Source organism: Desmodus rotundus, chromosome 5 (genome assembly GCF_022682495.2).
Source record: "Desmodus rotundus isolate HL8 chromosome 5, HLdesRot8A.1, whole genome shotgun sequence".
Taxonomy (NCBI): Eukaryota; Metazoa; Chordata; class Mammalia; order Chiroptera; family Phyllostomidae; genus Desmodus; species Desmodus rotundus.
The window spans coordinates 42,599,805-42,621,395 of NC_071391.1; the positions used below are offsets into that span (position 1 = coordinate 42,599,805).

Below are 21,591 nucleotides of genomic sequence, written 5' to 3' on the forward strand. Positions count from 1 at the left end.
AGAAAAAAATACCAATGCTACATCTAAGGGAAAGAATCAGAAAGGGGATGATGTGGGTAGAATTTGTGGAGGAACTAAAAAGAATGAGTATGAAATTCACCTGGGAGAATACCTGTGCATCTGACTATGAAACTTTGAAATAGAAGAACAATAGGACAGGGAGTACTGGTCTGCGATCAGTATTATAATGCATTATATTCAGAGAAAGATAATACAACAAAATGCTTCATGTGGGTTTAAGTTTGAGAAACAAGTGTCAGAAATAACATTACTAGGAAACTCTAAGAGATAAAGAAGAGTAAAATTATCCCTTTCTCACCATAAGCACAGAATATGCTCTTTAGATTTTTTTATATAGCACACCTTTAATAGCTTAGCCACCCCCTTGGAGTTGAATCATCCAAACCTGGTAATAAAATGTTGGAAGATTTGTTCACTTTTAAACTAACCATTTTTGGAACCCAGGGCTTCACGACTTGAAACTAATTCTAGCATAAAGGTCTTTTATAGGAAATACAAATTAATAAATTGCATTAGCATTGGGATTATGCTTATTTGTTCTTGGGTAACATGAGATTTAGAACAATAAAGCAGTCCAAGCACATTCCTGAGGAAGACACTGCTCTAGGAAATGTGCCCATATCTCTTCTCCCAAATTCTTTCCTATCCTGTTTCTGCTGTGTTCATTGGTGTGCTCACCCCTTCCCCCGTAGGCACACACACAAACACACACACCAACATTAGTCTCCTAACTTCAGTAATTTGAAAAACAGAGGAATTGCAGTGAAAATAAATAAACAAGTGAGTCCTCTTAATCATCTGAATTACTGGAAATAAAAGCAAAAGTGAAACCAGTTTTCAACTTTGTGCTTGGTGTATAAACTTAAGCACATCTGCCACAGCCAGAGCCCAAGTCTGGGCTGCAGAGTGAGAAGCCTGCCAGACTGGGAAGGAACCGCCGCTACATGCAAGTCTCTCTGGAGCCACCTGAAGACAGGAGGTTGGCCCCAAAGAAACAGGTAGGTGAAGAGGAGGAAGGGAAATGGGTAGACATACAAAGACAGGCTCAAAGACATAAACAGAAACAAAAAATTATGGAACAGATAAACAGAGATCAGAGATACAAGCAGATTCAGCCATGTTAAGAACACTACCTGAATCTGGTGTTGTCCTTGTTCTGAAAAACAACTCCCAATCCAAAGGAAAGGGAGTACAATATCTCAACAGACAATTAAATAATGTAGTTATTTGTATAATCAAATAGAAATAAATCTAGACTTCGGTTAAAAAAAAGACTTTGTTTGAAAAGATTATTGCAATAAGGGAAAGAAGAGTATTGCAATCAGGAAGACAATCCAACCTTAGAGCTGCAAGCGTCTCACAGGCCAGGCAAAGGAATTTCCATTTACAGGGAAAGGTCAAGGAGGTTGAGCTAGAAAGAGCAGGGTACGGAGTGAGTGGGATACTCAGGGGTTGTTTTCCCCTGGTTTTGGTGATTCTTAGGCCAGATCTTTTGGGGGCAGGCTGTTGTTTGCTGAGTCAGAAGGAGAGTGGATCAAAATTTAAGGACCTGGAGAAAGAAGAAAAGCTGAATTAAGGTTTGATAACAAGCCATTTGTTTCAGTTGATAAGTAGAGGCCAACAACTCAGCTCATTTTTTTTTTGAGGCCACAAAAAGTGGGGGGGAGGTGGAATTTAAAGGGTCTATGTCTGGCCTCCTCATAAGTGAACAGGAGAGACTTTAGTCTTATTTTTTCTAAGTCAACGCAGAAGGGTGGTTCTTTGCAGTAAGCCGTACATAGAGCACAAAAAGGTGGATAGATGTTTTTAACTGTTTTCCCGAAGTAAAGGGCTCAGGAAAGTTTAACACTGTGATTACAATTAACATAAAAGATGTTGTTGTAAGTACAGAGAAGAGAGGTACTCACTCAACCTGGAAGATAAATGGAAGGCTTTGCAAATAAGGAGTAACTTGAACTGGGTCTAAAGTATAAAGTCCTGGGCAGGGAAGATGTAGAAAGACTCATGTAATATAATATCGTAGGAAAGGAAAATTTTTTCCTTCTTCTCTTCTATTTTGTTGGCTGTTCTAATAGTCAAACTGACGTAAGACAGGCTAACAAGAGAAAAATATAATTACATACATTTGGGAGCCTCATAAAGACATGAAGACTCAAAGACAGCCCAGCAATTGAGACTTATATACCGTCCAGAGCTAAGGAGAAGTTAGGAGCCTGGAGCTTCAAAGGGAACAAAGAAAATTCACAGGAAATGAAAAAGAGCAATTGTTTGGTAAACAAATGTTTGCCATGCTATGCAGATAAGTCTTTCAGATATATAAAGTTATCTCTGCTAATAGTTGTCTTCCTGGTATAGGCCCCATATCTAAATTTTTTCAGGCAGTTAAGGAAAAGGTTAAAAGCTTTTCCTCAGTCTGCTGGGTCTTAATTGCCTTCAGCTCAAACCAATCCACCTGCCAAAGTGGCACAGGAAAACTCTGAGGTTGAGGGATAGCAGAGTGTCGGTCCTAAGGGAAGAAAGTGAACTAGAAAGTAGGAAGAGGAAAAAGAGTGGTTGTGACACAAATTAGGTTAACTGTTGCCAGATTAGGAGAAGTCTTGAATGCCAGGGCCAAGTAATTTTATCGTGTCATCAACCAATAAAGCATTTTCAAAATTTTGTAAACAAATATTTTGATGAGTTTCAGGGTGCAATATGAAAGATGGACCACAATAGGGAGGAAAATAACAAATTCAAGAGCTTTTCATTCAGAGAAGCCAAATAAATATGGTAAACTATTGCCCAATATTTAAAAAGTATTCAACAGGAACCACAGTTTAGGGGAAGAAGTACAAAAGGGGGTTCTAAGACATAAAGGGGCCTACATCACCATTATTCCATCAGAAGTGGATGGATACTCCACAATGGCTAGAGCCAGGAAGTATGGATGAGTTTCTAACTGAATCAGCCATTCTACATAGTTAATCCAACAAGTCCAAAGAGCAGCTTCAAATAAAAAAGACCAAATAAGATCTAGGAGAGAAGGCAGAGATGTAGAGGCCAGAGAAAAATTTTTGAGATTTCAAACAAAAAAAAAATTTTAAGATTACTATTGGGGTATAACTTGACATGTGACATTATATTAGTTTTTGTTGTACTATGTACTGATTTGATGTATGTATATAAAAAATGATAACCACAATAACTCTACTTACTATCCATCACCATATATAATCAATATTTTTTCCCCTTAATGGGGACTTTTAGGGTTTTACTCTCTTAGTAACTTTCAAATATACAAAACACTATTATCAACTGTAGTCACTGTGCTGTACATTACATTTTCAGGACTCATTCATTTTATAAGTGTAATTTAGTACATTCTGACCTCCTTCACCCATTTGGCCCCCACAACCTCCACCGATCTCTTCCCTGTGAGCTCAGTTGTTGTTGTTTTTACTTTTTACATACAAGTGAGATAATTAATACCTGTCCTTCTCTTACTGACTTACCTAAGTTAGCATAATATCTTCAAGCTCCATTAATGTTGTTGCAAATGGCAAGATTTCCTTCTTTGTCACGGCTGAATAGTACTCCACTTTCTGTGTCCACTTATCCATTGGAGGACACTTAGGTTGTTTCTATGTTTTGTCTATTGTAAATAATACTGCAGTGAACGTGGGGTGCATGTCTTTTTAAGTTAGTATTTTTATTTCCTTCAGATAAATACCCAGAAGTGGTATTTCTGGTAATGAAATTTGACAGACCCTGGACAAGGTTCAACATGGCAAGAAGGGTCTAAAGCAGCTCATGATTAGCACCAGAGTCACAACTTTTTATACACATGTTCTCTAACCACACAATCAAAAGTAGCCTCAAGTTACTCTCCATCTCATTACCTGCTTATTTCTTTATTAGCACTTAAAACATTTGGAAATTATTTTGCTTATTCAAGTATTTACAAGTTAATGGTCTGTCTCCCCCTGTTAGAATGTAAACTCTCAAAGAACAGGGATATAACTGATATTTTCCATCAATCATCCCACAGCACCTACAACATTTCCCAGCGTGCTGACATCCTTATAGATGTGTGGAATAAATACTGGAATTTTAGACATATCTTTGCCAAACCTCTGATCCACAGTACTTGTATGAGCTACTTTGTTTGGAGGCACATTATCATGATGGGTACAAGAGAGGAGAGATAGTCAACACACAGAAGGTCCCTAGACTAAGCAGCATGAATTTGATGGAGAGGACTTCTGGACTGGGCAACTAGAGTATGAGTATTGGTCTTACAGAGAATTTTTCTTTAAAAGAAGAGGGCAGAAATGAGACAAAATAATAAGTAGATGGGATACAATCTCTAGTTCATTTTATCAACACACATTTATTGAGCCAGAAGTGCTAATTTTTTTTTGAGAAATCTGACAATAAATGGTCTATAAAGAAAATAAAAGTATATGGAGGAGTCAGGGTTCAATCTTCATTTAAATGGAATGGGAAAAGCTTCAGCCTGTTTTCTTGTCCAAAACAAAGCAACCATGAATGTGAGGTACTCAAGATATTTTAGATTTGGGATACAGAACAGAAGACCCAAGGGGAGGTGAAAAGGAGCAAGATTTAGAAGACAGTATTGCAAAGACATTAGGGACACTTCTTCCTTGGGGCCCAAAGAAAAGGACACGAGGATGGAATTACATTCTGAATCTGAAGGTGAAAATATTTAAACATGAGAAATGTCTGACAATGTGACTTCTGTGTGGCATAATTGTTCCTACTGTCTTAGCCACCTCTCTGTGTTTCAGGATGGTGGGTTCAAAATGTTACTGAACAAGAATCAGCCAGAGTTGTTCTGCCTCAGGCCTGTCTGTAGTGTGTAGGTGCTTGACTTTGGGTAGAAAAGATTTCACAACGGCCCAGTGATTTTGGTAGTGTTTTTACTAAGGGCAGGGACAGTTAAACAAAGGAAGGACTTAGGGAAGAAGAAGTAACAGGAGAGACCCTAGGTGGTGCTCTGCTTTGATTCCCTAAAAATGTTATAGGAAAGGAGTGAGCCAAGGCAGGGCTGCTGTTAGCTCACTGGGAAGTGAAGGCACAGAGACAGAAGTGAGCAAGGCCAGGCTGTTTCTCCCTCACTGGGAAATCAGAGAATAAGGAGCCTTGGAGACAGGATAAGGGGATACACCTGGGTTGAACTGCCATTGCCCACTGCTCCCCTGACTGCAAGTGTCCTTGGACCTTTTAGAGTTTAGGAGGAAGTGAAAGGTTCATGTCCAGGACGTCATAGGGCATGCTCCAGAGTGAGCCTACACTGAGTCTTCATCCTGAGGGTTTTTTATCTTTTTTTTCTGTGGGTAAGAATTTTAGGGGAAGTTTTCAGCAGAATATTCATCAGCTTTCCAGGTGCATTTTTATTATACTGATGCATAAAGATGAGCAAATAAGGGGGTTTGGGAATATTCTTTGGTCTGCTATACTGTTTTACTTTTATCTTGGGTCTGTCTGGCTTTTAATGGGGTTTTTGTTATTTGTTCCCTGACTTCATCTCTCCTTGGGTTTAGCTGGCATAAATGACGTTAATTGGGTCACTGTTCATTATTTTCCAGGCCTGGGAGACTTAAACTATATATTCTTCGGTTAGGAAGAAGTATATACCATTTGCTCTTGAGTGTCCTTGGTTATGGGAAATAAGGTCTTGCAGTTCACCAGTTGGCTATAAGTTTCTAGGACTATTTGGCCTTGTTTAATTTTCTTATGTCAGTTTCTCTATTCCACTTGCCCAGGAATTTTCCTAGTTTGTCACTATCCTGTCACAAAAGGACCCTCTCAGAACATTTCTTATTTATTTCTCTAACCACATCGTTGAGCAAAGTACCTGCAATTAAGAGAATATCAATAAGTGTGAGTCAATTCAATTTAAAATTACGAAGATGGGATATCGGCTTGTGAAGAGTGAAAGAGAGGAAAGAGTCAAAGATGGCTCTCTTTGAGGTCTGAGACACTGGGAGATAGGAATAGGATGAGTGTGTTGAGACAACAGAATGAAGAGATTTGGAAAGCAGGTGATGGGTGCAATTTGGATGCACTTATTTATATCCCACTTTAGGTTCCCCTGCTGGTGAGACCCACATCTCTGTCCTAGGCTGGCCCTGAAGGGGTTTCATTCCCTAGGGCCTCAGGGATTCCAATTTCTTCTTTACTCTCCTTAATTATCCATGAACATCCTCCAAGCTCTCAGATGTTTTGGTCCAAGGTCCAATTCAGTTCCTTTCTGTCCTCAGAATAATGCCTCATGCTTCAACTGTAGTTCAGGAATTTACTACTAATCATGAAATACACAAGGACAAAAATGTAAAAAAAAAATGGGAAAGGAAATTATTCCCCTGCTATGTGGCTTCAGAATACTTCAGGTAAAGTCCCAGAGCCTCATGAGTCTGCAAGCAAGTTAGAATATAAGGTTTACTGGTTTCAGGAATGTCATGTGTAAGTGTGAGCATATCCCCCATATAAATGGGCCCTGTGTTCTCCCACTGGAAGGTCTCCTCAAACATGGTGTCATGTGACTTCCTTTCTCCCGGCTTAAAATTTAATTTTTTTATTATTTTATGTCAACATTGTTGAGAAATAATTTATGCACAATGAAATGTATCCATTTAAGGTACACATTTTAATGAATTTGGCTGATTAAAACCACTAAAACCTTGCAACCATTTCCAAAATCAAGACATAAAACACTTTCATCATCCCCAAAAAAGCCTAGTGTTCTTTTGCCATCTATCCCTCCCTTTGCCCCATCCACAGGAAACCTCTGGTATGCTTTTTGTTACTATAAATTAGTTTGTATTTCATAAAAATGGGATAATACAGTTATGTATTATTTTATTGATGGCTGATTTCTCTCAGCACAATTCTTTTAAAGATTTTATTTATTTATTTTTAGAGAAAGGGGAAGTGAGGGAAAAAGAAGGGAGAGAATCATCTATGTGGAAGATATATATCTATCGATTGCCTCTCTCATGCCCCCAAGCAGGGACCTGGCCAGCAACCCGGCATGTGTCCTGATTGGGAATAAACCAGTGAGCTTTTGCTTCACAGGCCAGCACTCAGTCCACTGAGCCATACCAGTCAGGACTCACTCAGCACAATAATTTTTTAATTCAACCATGGTATTGTATGTATGAGCAGTTATCCATTTTTATTGTTTTATTATATCATTGTATACTGTATTTTCTTTATTTCTATGCCTATTAATAGTCACTAAGGTATTTCCAGTTTGGATTATTATAGGAAAAAAGCTGCTGTGTATATCTATACATAAATCTTTGTTTGGACATATATTTTTATTTTTATTGGGTAGGATACCTAGAAATAATTTATCTGAGTTGTATGGCAGGTGCATATTTAACTTTTGAAAAAATGTCAAAAAACCTTCAAAATGGTTACAAGAGTGTATGAGAGTTCTAGTGGCTCTACATCCACCCTGATATTTGGTATCGTCGGTCTTTCAATGTAAGCCGTTCTAATGAGTGTGCAGTGTTACCTATTTGCAGTTTTAGTTTGTGTTTCCATGATGACTATGCTCACCATCTATTCATGTGCTTGTTGACCATTTATTATCTTCTTCTATGAATTGTCAGTTCAAACTTTTTTCCTATTTTTTACTGCATTTAATTTCAACAAATAATTTTGTAGAAATCATTTCAACAAATTTATCTCTACTCCCTGAACAGAAATGGAGGCACCAAAAGAATTTCGTGTCTTTAATAGCCAAGCTAAAATTCCTGAGTCAACTAAATTACAAGTCCCTTATACCATTTAAACACTGAAGTGAGGGTGATAGGTGTATATTGAAGGTTATATGTATCCCCAGATAATAGCCATACCTACCTAGTTCAATGGGATACAGGCCATAGAGCTATCACTCTCATAATTACTTTCTGTGCTCTGCTCTATCACACTGAAAAAATCCCTGCAGCCCAATCTGAACATTCACTCCGTATAATTTTTTGTTGAACTCTTCTAGGTCCCCAATAATAGCGCCTCTCTCCAGATTTTTCTAAAATGCTAGACATTCTGTTATTCCCAGGAAAATGAGACTTTCCCTTGGCTTCATGGTGGCAACTCCCTTAAGGTCCTCCTTCCTTTCAATGGGATTTACCTCATTAAATCCCATATCTCCCTGAGAACTGAGGTTGTTTTTCCATCAGGGACTATAGAAAATTAAAAGAGAGAAGGCTTTAACATGTATTGAGCCATTACTATAGATAAACAATGGAAAAGTACTTTATATGTTTTGTAAATTGGCACACAGAGAAGGATAGCTCCATGATTCAAACCCTGTATAGTGCCTTCCCCTTAATAGGTGACAGGATATTTTTTATAGGCAATTAAGTTCCCAAGCCAGTTTATTTTGAGTTAATGAAAAGGAAGATTATCCAGCTTGACCTAATCAGGTTAAAGCCCTGAAAGAAAGACTGGGCCCCATCCTTCGGTCCAATAATTTTCTCTCCTGCTGGCTGGAAGATGTAAGCTGTCATGCTGAGAGAAGGCATATAGAACAAGGAACTGTAGGCAGTCTCCAGGAGCTGAAAGCAGCCTCAATAACAGACAGAGAGAAAGTGGATCCCTAGTCTTATAACCACAAGGAATTGAATTCTGCCAACATGGATAAGCCTGAAAGCAGCTTTTCTCCAATTGAGACTGCATGAGAATACAGCTCAGTCAACACCTGGATTGCAACCTTGTGAGACCTTAAGCAGAGGACCCAGCTAAGTCAAGCCAGACTTTTGACAGAAACTGTGATATATATGTGTTAAAATACTAAGTGTCATGAGCAAATATTTTGCAATAAGGTCTTTTATATAAGTCTGCCCTCGACCTCCCTGTTTTGGTATACTGACCCCAGCCAGGAACAAAAAGTACCCGGCTACCTATATGACCATGAGCCCTACAAGTAAGATGAGCCAAAGAATAATAGTGAGACAACACAGGTGACTATGCTATTCACTTAGCTTTTATTAATGTAAATTCAATTCAAAACTATAATAACCAAATAACACTTGTAACCACTCAGAAACAATCAGCAACAACCTCACACAAAACAATTTGGGGACAACAGTCCCAAGTCCCAAGAGTCCAGATCAGAGTACAGGTCTGGGAGGCAGCTGATCTGTGTCTTGCGAGGCAGAGTCAGCGGCGACTTCAGAGTCAGCTAGAGCAGGGGAGATCAGAGCAGCAGTGTGCTGTTCTCTCCCTCTCAGCTATCTCAGCTGTCTGTTCAAAGGCCTTTGCTATCAGATTCTTGTACGATGCACAACTGCATTAGCATTCGATTAACACATGTTGTCTTGAGCTACCTATATAAGCACATGCTGATTATGTTGCTCTGCTGATTATGCATGCTCTAAGAGGGTGGTGTTACCCTTTAGATAAGTACACATTTTCCATATCACTCCACTGCACGTGCTCTCAGAGCATGTGCATATCCCTCAGATAAGCACTTGCTGTCTACAACTTCATACTACTGTGCATGCTTGAGGAGTTGCAGTCCTTCTTAGTCATCTCTCCACTGTCCATGCTCTAAACATGGCTTCTTAGTTGACAGGACTGACACCACCTTAGTTTAGTACTGCTCTCCAATCTAAGTTTGTGTCATTCTGTTATACAACAATATGAGAATAATGCAGATTTGCGACGCTGAAATAGGAGCTGCTGTAACAAATACCTTAAAACATGGGAATAGCTTTGGAATCAGGCAAATAAGCAGAGGCTAGAAGAATTTTAAAGAACATAACAGAGACAGCCTAAATTGCCTTGAATCAATTGTTAGAAGAAATCTTGACTTTTTAAATCTATATATTTTATTGATTATACTATTACAGTTGTCCCATTCCCCTCCCTTCACTCCCCTCCTCCCTGCATACCCACTCCCACCTACATTCCCCCCTTTAGTTTATGTCCATGGGCCATACATATAAGTTCTTTGACGTCTACATTTCCTATACTATTCTTACCCTCCCCCTGTCTATTTTCTACCTACCATTTATGCTACTTATTCTCTGTACCTTTCCCCCCTCCCCATCCCACTCCCCTGTTGATAACCCTCGTGTGAGCTCCATTTCTGTGGTTCCGTTCCTGTTCTAGTTGTTTGCTTAGTTTGCTTTTGGTTTTGTTTTAGGTGTGGTTGTTAATAATTGTGAGTTTGCTGTCATTTTTACTGTTCATATTTTTTATCTTCTTTTTCTTAGATAAATCCCTTTAACATTTCATATAATAAGGGCTTGATGATGATGAACTCCTTTAACTTGACCTTATCTGAGAAGCACTTTATCTTCCCTTCCATTCTAAATTATAGCTTTGCTGGATAGAGTAATCTTGGATGTAGGTCCTTGCCTTTCATGACTTGGAATACTTCTTGCCAGCCCCTTCTTGCCTGTAAGGTCTCTTTTGAGAAATCAGCTGACAGTCTTATGGGAAGTCCTTTGTAGGTAACTGTCCTTTTCTCTTGCTGCTTCTAAGATTCTCTCCTTCTGTTTCATCTTGGGTAACGCGATTACGATGTGCCTTGGTGTGTTCCTCCTTGGGTCCAACTTCTTTGGGACTCTCTGAGCTTCCTGGACTTCTTGGAAGTCTATTTCCTTTGCCAGATGAGGGAAGTTCTCCTTCATTATTTGTTCAAATAAGTTTTCAATGTTTTCTCCTTCTGGTACCCCTACAATTCGGATGTTGGAACATTTAAAGATGTCCTGGAGGTTCCTGAGCCTCTCCTCATTTTTCCGAATTCTTGTTTCTTCATTCTTTTCTGGTTGGATGTTTCTTTCTTCCTTCTGGTCCATACCATTGATTTGAACCCCAGTTTCCTTCGCATCGCTATTGGTTCCCTGTACATTTTCCTTTATTTCACTTAGCATATCCTTCATTTTTTCATCTAATTTGTGACCAAATTCAACCAATTCTGTGAGCTTCCTGATTACCAGTGTTTTGAACTGTGCATCTGATAGGTTGGCTATCTCTTCATTGCTTAGTTGTATTTTTTCTGGAGATTTGATCTGTTCTTTCCTTTGGGCCATTTCTTTTTTCGTCTTGGTGCACCTGTTACATAAAGGGGTGGGGCCTTAGGTGTCCACCTGGACAGGGCAACCCTCAGACCTGCGCTGTGATGTTGTATGTGGGGAAGGGGTCTGAGACGGAACAATGGCACTTGCTTGGCTCTCTGCTGGCTTTCAGTCACTTCCCCCGCTACCCACAAGCAAAGTGGGCCTTTCTGGTGCTGATTCCCATATGAGTGGGTTTGTGTACATTCTGGGACCCTGTGGGTCTCTCCAACGACCTCTCCTGTGAGGCTGGGAGTTTCTTCCACTGCTTCCTCAACCCCCAAGGGGGTTTTCAATCAATGTTTTGAGGCTTTATTTCCCTGCACTGGAGCCCTGGGGTTGTGAGTTCTGGTTCCCTCCCTCTTTGTTCCTCCTGGTTTATCTGCATGTGAATGTGGGACCACAGGGTCCACCAGCCACCATTTTGCCACGAGTCCTCTCCACCCAGCTGCACAGTCTCCACCCCTCCTACTGGTCTGGATTCTTCTTTAACTCCTTGGTTGTCGGACTTCCATACAGTTTGATTTTCTGTCAGTTCTGGTTGGTTTTTGTTTTTAAATTGTTGTTGTCCTCTTTTGGTTGTACAAGGAGGCACAGTGTGTTTACCTACACCTCCATCTTGGCCAGAAGTCCAGAAATCTTGACTTTAAAAATGCTGCAGTGAAGGTTCAGAAAAAGTGAGGAACATGATATGAGAGGAATAAAAAATTTCTTATTGTATAGTGGCAGAAAGCTTACCAAAATTATGTTCTGGAGTTATGTACAAAGCAAAACTTACAAGCTGGTGATATATTTATGGAGACTTCCAAGGAAAGTGTTAATTAAGAGTGCTTCCTGATTTCTTCTTGCTGCTTATAATAAAATTTGAGAAAAGAGAGAGAATTTCTCTCTTTCTAAATCTCAAAAAGAGATTTGTTTTAGAAAAGAAACCAAGGCCTCATAATTTTGAAATCTCTCAGCCTCTCTAAGAGAAAAACACACTATCCCTGGCTGGTATAGCTCAATGGATTGGAAGAATGGCTTGCGAGCCAAAGGGTCACTAGTTCAGTTCCCAGTCAGGGCACATGCCTGTGTTGTGGGCCAGGTTCCCAATGAGGGGATGCGAGAGGCAACCACACATTTATGTTTCGCTCTCTATCTTTCTCCTGCCCTTCCCCTGTCTCTAAAAATAAGTAAGTAAAAATTTAAAAATTTTTTAAAAAGAAAAACATACTAGGATTAAGAGATTCTCTATGATACAGTAAAACTCTCCTAGGTATGACTCTACAATCTTTTGTTAATACTTCAGAAAGATCAAAAGGTAATTATTTTAATCCATTATGAGAATCTTTAGCTTTTAATTGGAGAGCTTAACCCTTTTATATTAAGGCAATTATAGTAAAAGAAGGACAATTTCTGCCATTTTATTTTGTTTTTTATATGTCATCTTTGTTCTTCCTCAATTCTTCCATTACTGCCTTCTTATTTTTTATCAAATATCAATTTGATTCCTTTCTAATTTCCTTTTCTGTATATTTTTAATTATTTTAGTATTAGTTACCCTGGGGTTTACAATTAACCTCTTAACCTTATAACAATCTGTTTTGAATTACTAACATATTAGCTTAGATAAGTATACAAAATTCTGCTCCTATAATTGTGTCAAAAGTTAAATCTTTATGTATTGTGTGCCCATATAATATAGATTTATAATTAATTTTTATGCACATGTCTTTTCAATCAAATTGGAAATAAAAGGAAGTCACAAACCAAAAATACAGTGACATTGCCTTATGTTTTCCTAAATAGTTACTTTACCTGTGTTATTTCTTCATATGGCTTCCAGTTACTATCTAGTGTCCTTTTATTTCAACCAGAAGTACTCCCCTTAGCACTTTCTGTAGAATATATCTATTAGTGATATACTCCCTCAGCCTTTGCTTATCTGGGGAAGTCTTAATTTCTCCTTTATTATTGAATGATAGCTTTGCTAGATACAGGATAATTGACTGACAGTCTTGTCTTTTATTTCTACTTTAAATACGTCATTCCACTGAATTCTGGTCTCTCTGCTGCTGAGAAATCTGCTACTTTTTTTTTTTTTGAGGCTTCCTTGTACATGAAGTGAAGTCACTTCACTTTTTCTGTTTTCCAAATTCCCTTTTTGTCTCTCCTTGTTTCAAAAGTTTCATTATAATGTATCTCAGTGTGGATCTGCTGTTTGTCCTTACTGAAGTTCACTGAGCTTCTTGAATGTGTAGATATATGTAATTTACCAAATTATGACTTTTTTGGCCATTGTTTCTTCAAAATTCTTTCCCACCCCTCTCTCCCTCTTCTCTCCTTCCAGTCCTCCCATGATGTGTGTTGTAAGGTTGATGGTGCTTCACAGGCCTCATAGGCTCTCCTCATTTTCTTCATTCTTTTGTCTTTCTGCTCCTCAGACAGAATCATTTCAATTGATCTACCATCAATTCTTATGATTTTTAATTCTGCCTGCTCAAATCTGATGTTTTTGAACAACAACAACAACCTTATTACAAAAAGGTTCTGTAATAAACCAGAGACTGAAAGTAATAATATTTAACTTCAGAATTGTTTGTTTTTTTTATAATTTCCATCTCTATACTGATGGTCATTAATTTGAATACAGCACTCCCTTAGTGTCCTCCAAAACTTGGTCAGTGATTTCCTTTAGCTCTTTGGGCATATTTAAGCCAATTAATTTAAAGTCTTGCCAAATAAGTCCTGTGAGTTTCTTACTCACAGTTTCTGTTAATTTTTCTATAAATGATCCATATTTTTATTGTTTCTTTGCAAGCTTTTTAAATTTTTGTGGAAAAATAAACATTTTGAATAACTATAATGTGGTAACTCTAGAAGTCATATTCTTCTCCATGTTCAAGGTCTGTTTTTCTTGGTTGCTGTGGTTGTGGTTATTTGTTTAGTGACTTTTCTAGTTTTTTTCTGTAAAGACTGTAGTTGTGATGTGTGGTCTCTGAAGTGTGTTTCTTAACTTATGGTAAGGCCAGGTGTTGACAGAAATTTTCTTGAACACCTAAGGCTAAAACAAAAACTTTCTTTGTGTGTTGCCTCCGTGTTTAGCATTACTCAATCTTTATTAACGCCTGTTACCACTCAGTCTTAGCCCTCATTTTCTGCTTGTCCTGAGCCTAAGGGTTAATTAAAGGTAAAAGCTTAGGGTCTTCCGAGTATTTTTCCTACCCTGAGTTTCCTCATTACTTCCTAAATTCCTATACACAGGAGCATTTTAATGTTTTACTTCAACACAAAATCTCTCTCCCCAGTCTTTCCTCCCAGGTATCTAGCAGTGTGCCAACTGTCTGTCTCAACCTTAATCTCTTCCCTGAGGCAGTAAGGGTCACTCTTTTACCTTTTTGTGCTTTCAAGGAATGCCTTCCACTTGGCTGCTTTTCTGCCCATAAGAAAACTCTGTGGTAGACAAAATGAAGGTAAAACTGCTTTATATCTCTCCTTCAGATGGCCTCCATCATATCCAAACAGACAAACACAATTCTTTGAGAGCAAGTCCACTCTTCTCCCTCTGGAAACAGGGACACGGTCCCATAATGGGAATGTGGGCTGATACCTTCAAGACCTCTATAAAACAGAGGAGGAGGGGGAGCCAAGGACAAGTAAAAATGTCACAACACTCCTCCACCATTTTTAAGTTTTTTTTCCTTTATTCAGCATTCATTTGCTTGCTATGAACCTTTGACTATTTTCTAGAATTCCAACAAGGTTGATTCTGTTGGTGGTTCTCTTGTTTCTTCATTGTTTCAGTAGAAGGATAGGCTCTTAGTGCTATTTACCCCTTTACACAATATTTGCTGATGTGCCTCCTATGTAGTATATTTTTCATAATGACTGTGCTTAATAATTTCCTTACAAAATTCCTGAAAATTTAGCAAATTGTTCTCATGAGCCATTACTGGTTCCAGCATAACACTGGATTATATGGTTAGTGAGGGCATAAGAGAAGTTTGCCAAGAACTCTAAACCTAGATTGACTGTCCAGATGGTGGTTTTTTTCTCTCTTGAACAAAATGTTAGCAAACTGAATTCAACAATAAATAAAAGAATGACTCACCATAACCAAGTGGGATTTACCTCAGTTTTGTGAAGCTGGTTCAACATTATAAATAAAATAAAAAGCCAGGCAATACATTACAACAAAGAATATTCCAGTGTTGTGTGGGTATGCATGCACACATAAAGTCTTGTCTATTGTGAATAATGCTGAAATAAACACGGGAGTGTATATATCTCTTCAATATGCTATCTTCACTTCCATTGGATCTATATCCAGGAGATGAATGGCTGGGTCATATATACCCAGGAGTGGAACTGCTGGTAGTTCTATTTTTAATTTTTGGAGAAACTCCATACTGTTTTCCATAGTAGCCCATTGATTTATATTGCTGCCAACGTTACACAAGGGTACCCTTTTCTCAACATCTTTGCCAGCACTTGTTTTTTTTAATCTTTTTTTTCATTAAATGGTTTTGATTTTTATTGTTGTTCAAGTACAGTTTTCTGCCTTTCCCCTCATGCCACCCCACCGCCCTAGCCATCGCTACGTCCCTTCCCTATTCCCACCCCTCCCTTGTTTTTGTTCATGTGTCCTTTATAGTTGTTCCTGTAAATCCTACACGCTTTTCCCCATTGAACCCTCCCCTCTCCCCTCTGGTTACTGTTAGTATGTTCTTAATTTCAATGTCTTTGGTTATATTTTCTTGCTTTTTTTCCTTTGTTGATTATGTTCAAGTTAAGGTGAGAGAGATCATATAGTATTTGTCCCTCACTGCCTGGATTATTTCATTTAGCATAATGCTTTCCAGTTCCATCCATGCTGTCACAGAGGGTAGGAGCTCCTATCTTTCTGCTGCATAGAATTCCATTGTGTAAATGTACCATGGTTTTTTGATCCACTCATTTGCTGATGGGCACTTAGGTTGCATCCAGCACTTGGCTATTGTAAATTGTGCTACTATGAACATTGGGGTTCAAAGGTTCTTTTGGATTGGTGTTTCAGGGTTCTTAGGATATAATCCTAGCAGTGGAATTGCCGGATCAAAAGGCACTTCCATTTTCAGTTTTCTGAGGAAATTCCATACTGTTTTCCATAGTGGTTGCACCAGTTTGCAATCCCACCAACAGTGCACTAGGGTACCATTTTTTCCACAACCTCTCCAACACTTGTTGTTTGTTGATTTGTTTATGATGACCATTCTCACCAGTGTGAAATAGTCCCCCATTGTGATTTTAATTTGCATTTCTCTGATGCTAAAGATACTGAACATCTTTTCATACATCTCTGGACCCTCTGTATGTCCTCTTGGAGAAGTGTCAGTTCAAGTCCTTTGCCCATTTTTTAATTGGGTTGCTTGTCTTCTTAGAGTGGAGTCATGTGAGTTCTTTATATCTTTTGGAGATCAAGCCTTTGTCCAAGGGATCATGGGCAAATATGTTTTCCCATATGGTTGGTCCTTTTTTCATTTAATGCTGTTTTCTTTAGCCATGTAGAGATTTTATTTTGATGACATCCCATTCGATTATTCTTTCCTTTATGTCCCTTGTTCTACAGGACATATCAGTGAAAATATTGCTGAGTGGAATATCTGAGATTTTCCTGCCTAAGTTCTCCTGAAGGACTTTCATGGTGTCACAACTTATATTTAAGTCTTTGAATTAAATGCACATGGAACGTTTTCAAAGATGGACTACATAATAGGATACAAAACCAGCCTCAAAAAGTTAACTCCTTAAATTCCACCTTGAATTTATTTTTGTGTATGGTGTCAGTTGGTGATCAAGTTTCTTTTTTTTTTTTCATGTAGCAGTCCAGCTCTCCCAACACCATTTGTTGAAGAGGCTATCTTTGCTCCATTTTATGCTGCTTCCCCCTTTGTCAAATATTAATTGACCATAGAGACTTGGGTTTATTTCTGGGCTCTCTTTTCTGTTCCATTGGTCCATGTGTCTGTTCTTATGCCAGTACCAGGCTGTTTTGATTACTGTGGCCTTGTAATACAGTATGATATCAGGTATTGTGATCCCTCCTACTTTGCTCTTTTCTCTCTCAAGATTGCTGCAGGTATTTGGGGTCCTTTATGGTTCCATATAAATTTCTGAAATGTTTGTTCTATATCTGTGAAATATGTCATTGGTACTTTAATAGGGATTGCATTGAATCTCCAAATCACTTTGGGTAGTATGGGCATTTTGATGATGTTAATTCTTCTAATCCATGAACACGGTATATGTTTCCATTTGTTTGTGTCTTCCTTAATTTCTTTCTTCACTGTTGTGTAGTTTCCTAAGTACAGGTCTTTTACCTGCTGGGTTAGGTTTATTCCTAGGTATTTTATTTTTCTTGTTGCTATATCAAATGGGAATTTTTCTCTGACTTCTGTTTCTGATATTTCATTGTTGGTGTGAAAAAATGTCTTTGATTTCTGAATATTGACTTTGAATCCTGCTGTTTTGCCAAATTCATTTGTTAGGTGAAGCAGATTTTTGGTGAAGTCTATAGGATTTTCTATGTACACTATCATGTCATCTGCAAACAATGACAGTTTTGTTTCCTCTTTTCCAATTTGTATTCCTTTTATTTCCTTTCCTTGTCTGATTGCTGTGGCTAGAACTTCCAATAATATGTTGAATAGAAATGGTGAAAGTTGACAACCTTTTCTTGTTCCTGATTTTAGTGGGAAAGAATTTAGTTTTTGTCCATTGAGTATGATGTTGGCTGCAGGTCTCTCATATATGGTCTTTATTAGGTTGAGGAATGCTCCCTCTATTCCCACTTTGCTGAGTGTTTTTATCATAAATGGGTGCTGTACCTTATCAAATGCTTTTTCCACATCTATAGATATGATCATGTGATTTTGTCTTTCCTTTTGTTTATGTGATATATTACATTTATTGATTTGCGAATATTGTATCATCCTTGCATCCCTGGGATGAATCCCACTTGGTCATGGTGTGTGATATTTTTAATGTATTGCTGGGTGCATTTTGTCAGTATTTTGTTTAGGATTTTAGCAGCTATGTTCATCTACGATATTGCCCTGAAGTCTTCTTTCTTTGTTGTGTCTTTTTCTGGTTTGGGGATTAGGATGATGCTTCATAAAAAGAGTTTGGGAGTCTTCCATCTTGTTGGGTTTTTTGGAATAGTCTGTGAAGGATAGGGGTCAGCTGTTCCTTAATGCTTTGTAGAATTCTCCTGTGAAACTGTTTGGTCCAGGGCTTTTATATGTTGGGAGTTTTTTGATTTCTGCTTCAATTTTGCCAGCTGTTATTGGTCTGTTCAGGCTTTCTGCTTCTTCTTCACTGAGTTTTGGAAGATTATATTTTTTCTAGAAATTTTTCTATTTTACCTAGGTTTTCAAATTTCTTGGCATATGGTTCTTCATAGTAATTTCTTACAATCCTGTATATATGTGTGGTATAAGTTTTAATCTCTCCTCTTTCACTTCTGATTGTGTTTATTTGGGTCCTCTCCCTTTTTTTTCTTGATGAGTCTGCTTAAAGGCTTGTTGATTTTGCATATCTTTTCAAAGAACCGGCTCCTGGATTTATTGATCCTTGGAATTGTGCTTTTAGTCTCTATGTCATTTAATTAGGCTCTGATATTGGTTATTTCCTTCCTTCTACTTTCTATGGGCTATCTGTGTTTTTTTTCCTGTAGTTCTTGTAGGCACAGGGTTAGGTTGTTTATTTGTAATGTTTCTTTTATTTTTAGGTAGGCCTGTATTGCTATGAACTTCCCTCTTAGGACTGCCTTCGCTGTGCCCCATAAGTTTTGGGTTGTTGTGAGTTCATTTTCATTTGTTTCCAGAAACTTTTTCATTTCTTCCTTGATCTCACTCTTGATCCATTCATTGTTTAATAGCATGCTATTCAATCTCCATGAGTCTGAGTGTTTTTGAGTTTTTTCCTTCAGGTTGATTTCTAGTTTCAGTCCCTTGTGGTCTGAGAAAATGCTTGATATGATTTCAATTTTCTTTAATATTTTGAGGCTTGTTTTGTGTCCTCTCATGTGGTCTATCTTTGAAAATGTCCCATGTGCATTTGAAAAGAATGTGTGTTTTGCTTCTTTGGAAAAAAAGTTTCTGTATATGTCAGTTAAGTTCATTTAATCTAGTGTGTCATTCAATGCCACAATATCTTTGTTGATATTTTGTTTGTAAGATCTATCCACTGTTGACAGTGGGGTGTTAAAATCCCCTAGTATAAGTGCATTGCTGTCTATATCTTTCTTGAAGTCCTCCAAGATTTTCTTTATGTATTTGGGTGCTCCTATGTTGGGTGCATATATATTTACAATGTTTATGTCTTCTTGATGGATTCTTCCCTTGAGTATTATGAAGTGACCTTTGGGGTCTCTTCCATGGCTGTTTTTTTTGAAGTCTTTTTGTCTGATATGAGTATTGCTACCCCGGCTTTCTTTTCCTATCCATTGGCTTGGTATATTTGTTTCCAACCATTCACTTTCAGTCTGCGTAGGTCTTTGGTTCTGAGGAGGGTCTCTTGTAGGCACCATATGTGTGGGTCATGCTTTCTTATCCATTCAGCTACTCTGTGTCTTTTTATTGGAGCATTTAATCCATTTACGTTTAAGGTTATTATTGATAGGTACTTATACATTGCCTTTTTTCGTGCCTGTGTTCCTCTCTCTCACTCTTTTCTTTCCTTTTCTTAAAGCAGTCCCTTTAACAGTCCCTTTAGCATCTCTTGCAGAGCTGGCTTGGTGGAGGTGTATTCTTTGAGGGTTTTTTTTTTTGTCTGGGAATCTTATTTGGCCTTCCATTTTAATTGAGAGACTTGCTGGGTAATCTTGGTTGTAGGCCTCTGGCTTTCATTACTTTTGTCATTCTCTTCTGGCTTGGAGCATTTCCATTGAGAAGTCAGCTGCTCATCTTATCGGGGCTCCCTTGTATGTTACTTCCTGTTTCTCCCTTGCTGCCTTTCAGATTCTCTCTTTGTCATGGAATTTTGCCATTTTAATTATGATGTGTGTTGAGGTGGGCCTCTTTGGGTTCCTCTTGATTGGGACTCTCTGTGTTTCCTGGATTTGTGTGACTTTTTCTCTCATCAGAATAGGGAAGTTTTCCATCATTACTTTTTCAAACAGGTTTTCTATCCCTTGCTCTTCTTCTTCTCCTGGTATCCCTATTATATGGATATTATTTTGCTTCATGTTGTCTTTCAGTTCCCTGATCAGCTCTTCATTCTTTCTGAGGCTCTGTTCCTTTTCTTGCTCTTTCTGGGTGTTTGTTTCTACCTTGTCCTTGAACTCACTGATTCGATCCTCTGCTTCATCCAGCCTGCTCGTAATTACTTCTAATGTGTTTTAAATTTCTGAGATTTTATTGTTCATTTCTTCCTGGTTTTTGTTTATAGTTTCTATTTCCTTTTTCATGCTGATGTAGTTCTCGCTCAGTTCCTTGTAGTTGTCTGTGAGTTCCTTGAGCATCTTTATAACCATTGTTTTGAATTCTATATCTGATAGTTTGCTTACCTCCATTTTGTTTAGCTCTTTTATTGGGGAGTCTTCCATTCCTTTTGATTCCATGTTCTTTTTTTGTCTCCCCATTTTAGGTGACTCTTTTTGTTTGTTTCTGCTCTTCCTGATATTTCGCTTTGCTAGCTGTCTTTGTAGGCTGAAATTCTATGGTAGGAATTCTGTGGGGTTCAGTGGTGTGGTCTCTTTCATCTCCTTGTGAGGATGCTCTAGGCTTGCCCTTTTTTCTGTTTGTGTGGGCTCTCTTGTTGTACTTGAGTTTTTATCTTTTGGTGGTTCCCTTGTTGGTGGTTTCTCTCCTCTAGCAGGTATGCTGGTGTTCACAGCTCCCACCTATTCTTGTATGTGTGTGATCAGTGGCAGGGGGTGGCAAAATGGATTAAGACAGAGGAAGAGTATTTTGTGGGACTTACAGTACCAGCAAATAGAGAAGAGATAGGAGATTCTTTGGATAAGTATAGTGTTAACTGTGATAGATAAGACTCTTGTTAGAGGGGACTAGGATTGTGAGCTGAATCCAGAAAACAGAGTGCTGTGCAAGTTAGATGATGAGATATAGTGAGATTAAAGTATAAAAAGTAGGCGTAGAGTGAGAGAGGATAGAGTTCACCACAACAATAATATTGCTCAGGATTGAAGTGAAGCATGCTAAGATCGTGGAGGGTTGCTGTGTAGTATGTAAAATTGTATGTAAAAACAGTTATTTACAATAGTACTGGAGCCACAATAATATGACAAGAAATATGTGATTTGGATAACCAGAATAGAAAGTACCCGATCAAGATTTGTGTGTTATTGGAACACGGGTGAAGTGAAAGAAGGAAAATTAAAATATAATAGAGAGAGAATAAGGAAAACCAGTCAAATAATACAATTAAACAGAGAAATAAAAACAAGGAAAAGTAAATATATGGAAGAGAAATTTAAAAATACAAGATAATAATAATACACATAAACAATAAAATG

The 21,591-nt window shown here is 38.1% G+C and overlaps 1 protein-coding gene across 1 annotated transcript in view; it reads left to right on the forward strand.

Moving 5' to 3' along the window:
- The first annotated feature begins 859 nt into the window (after window positions 1–859).
- LOC112312785 (interferon-induced very large GTPase 1-like) overlaps window positions 860–21,591 on the forward strand; it is a 36,914-nt gene continuing 16,182 nt past the window's right edge. Inside the window, exon 1 of the mRNA XM_024569343.4 lies at window positions 860–1,019. The gene's annotated coding sequence lies outside the window, so the exon portion shown is untranslated. The remainder of the gene's footprint in view (window positions 1,020–21,591) is intronic.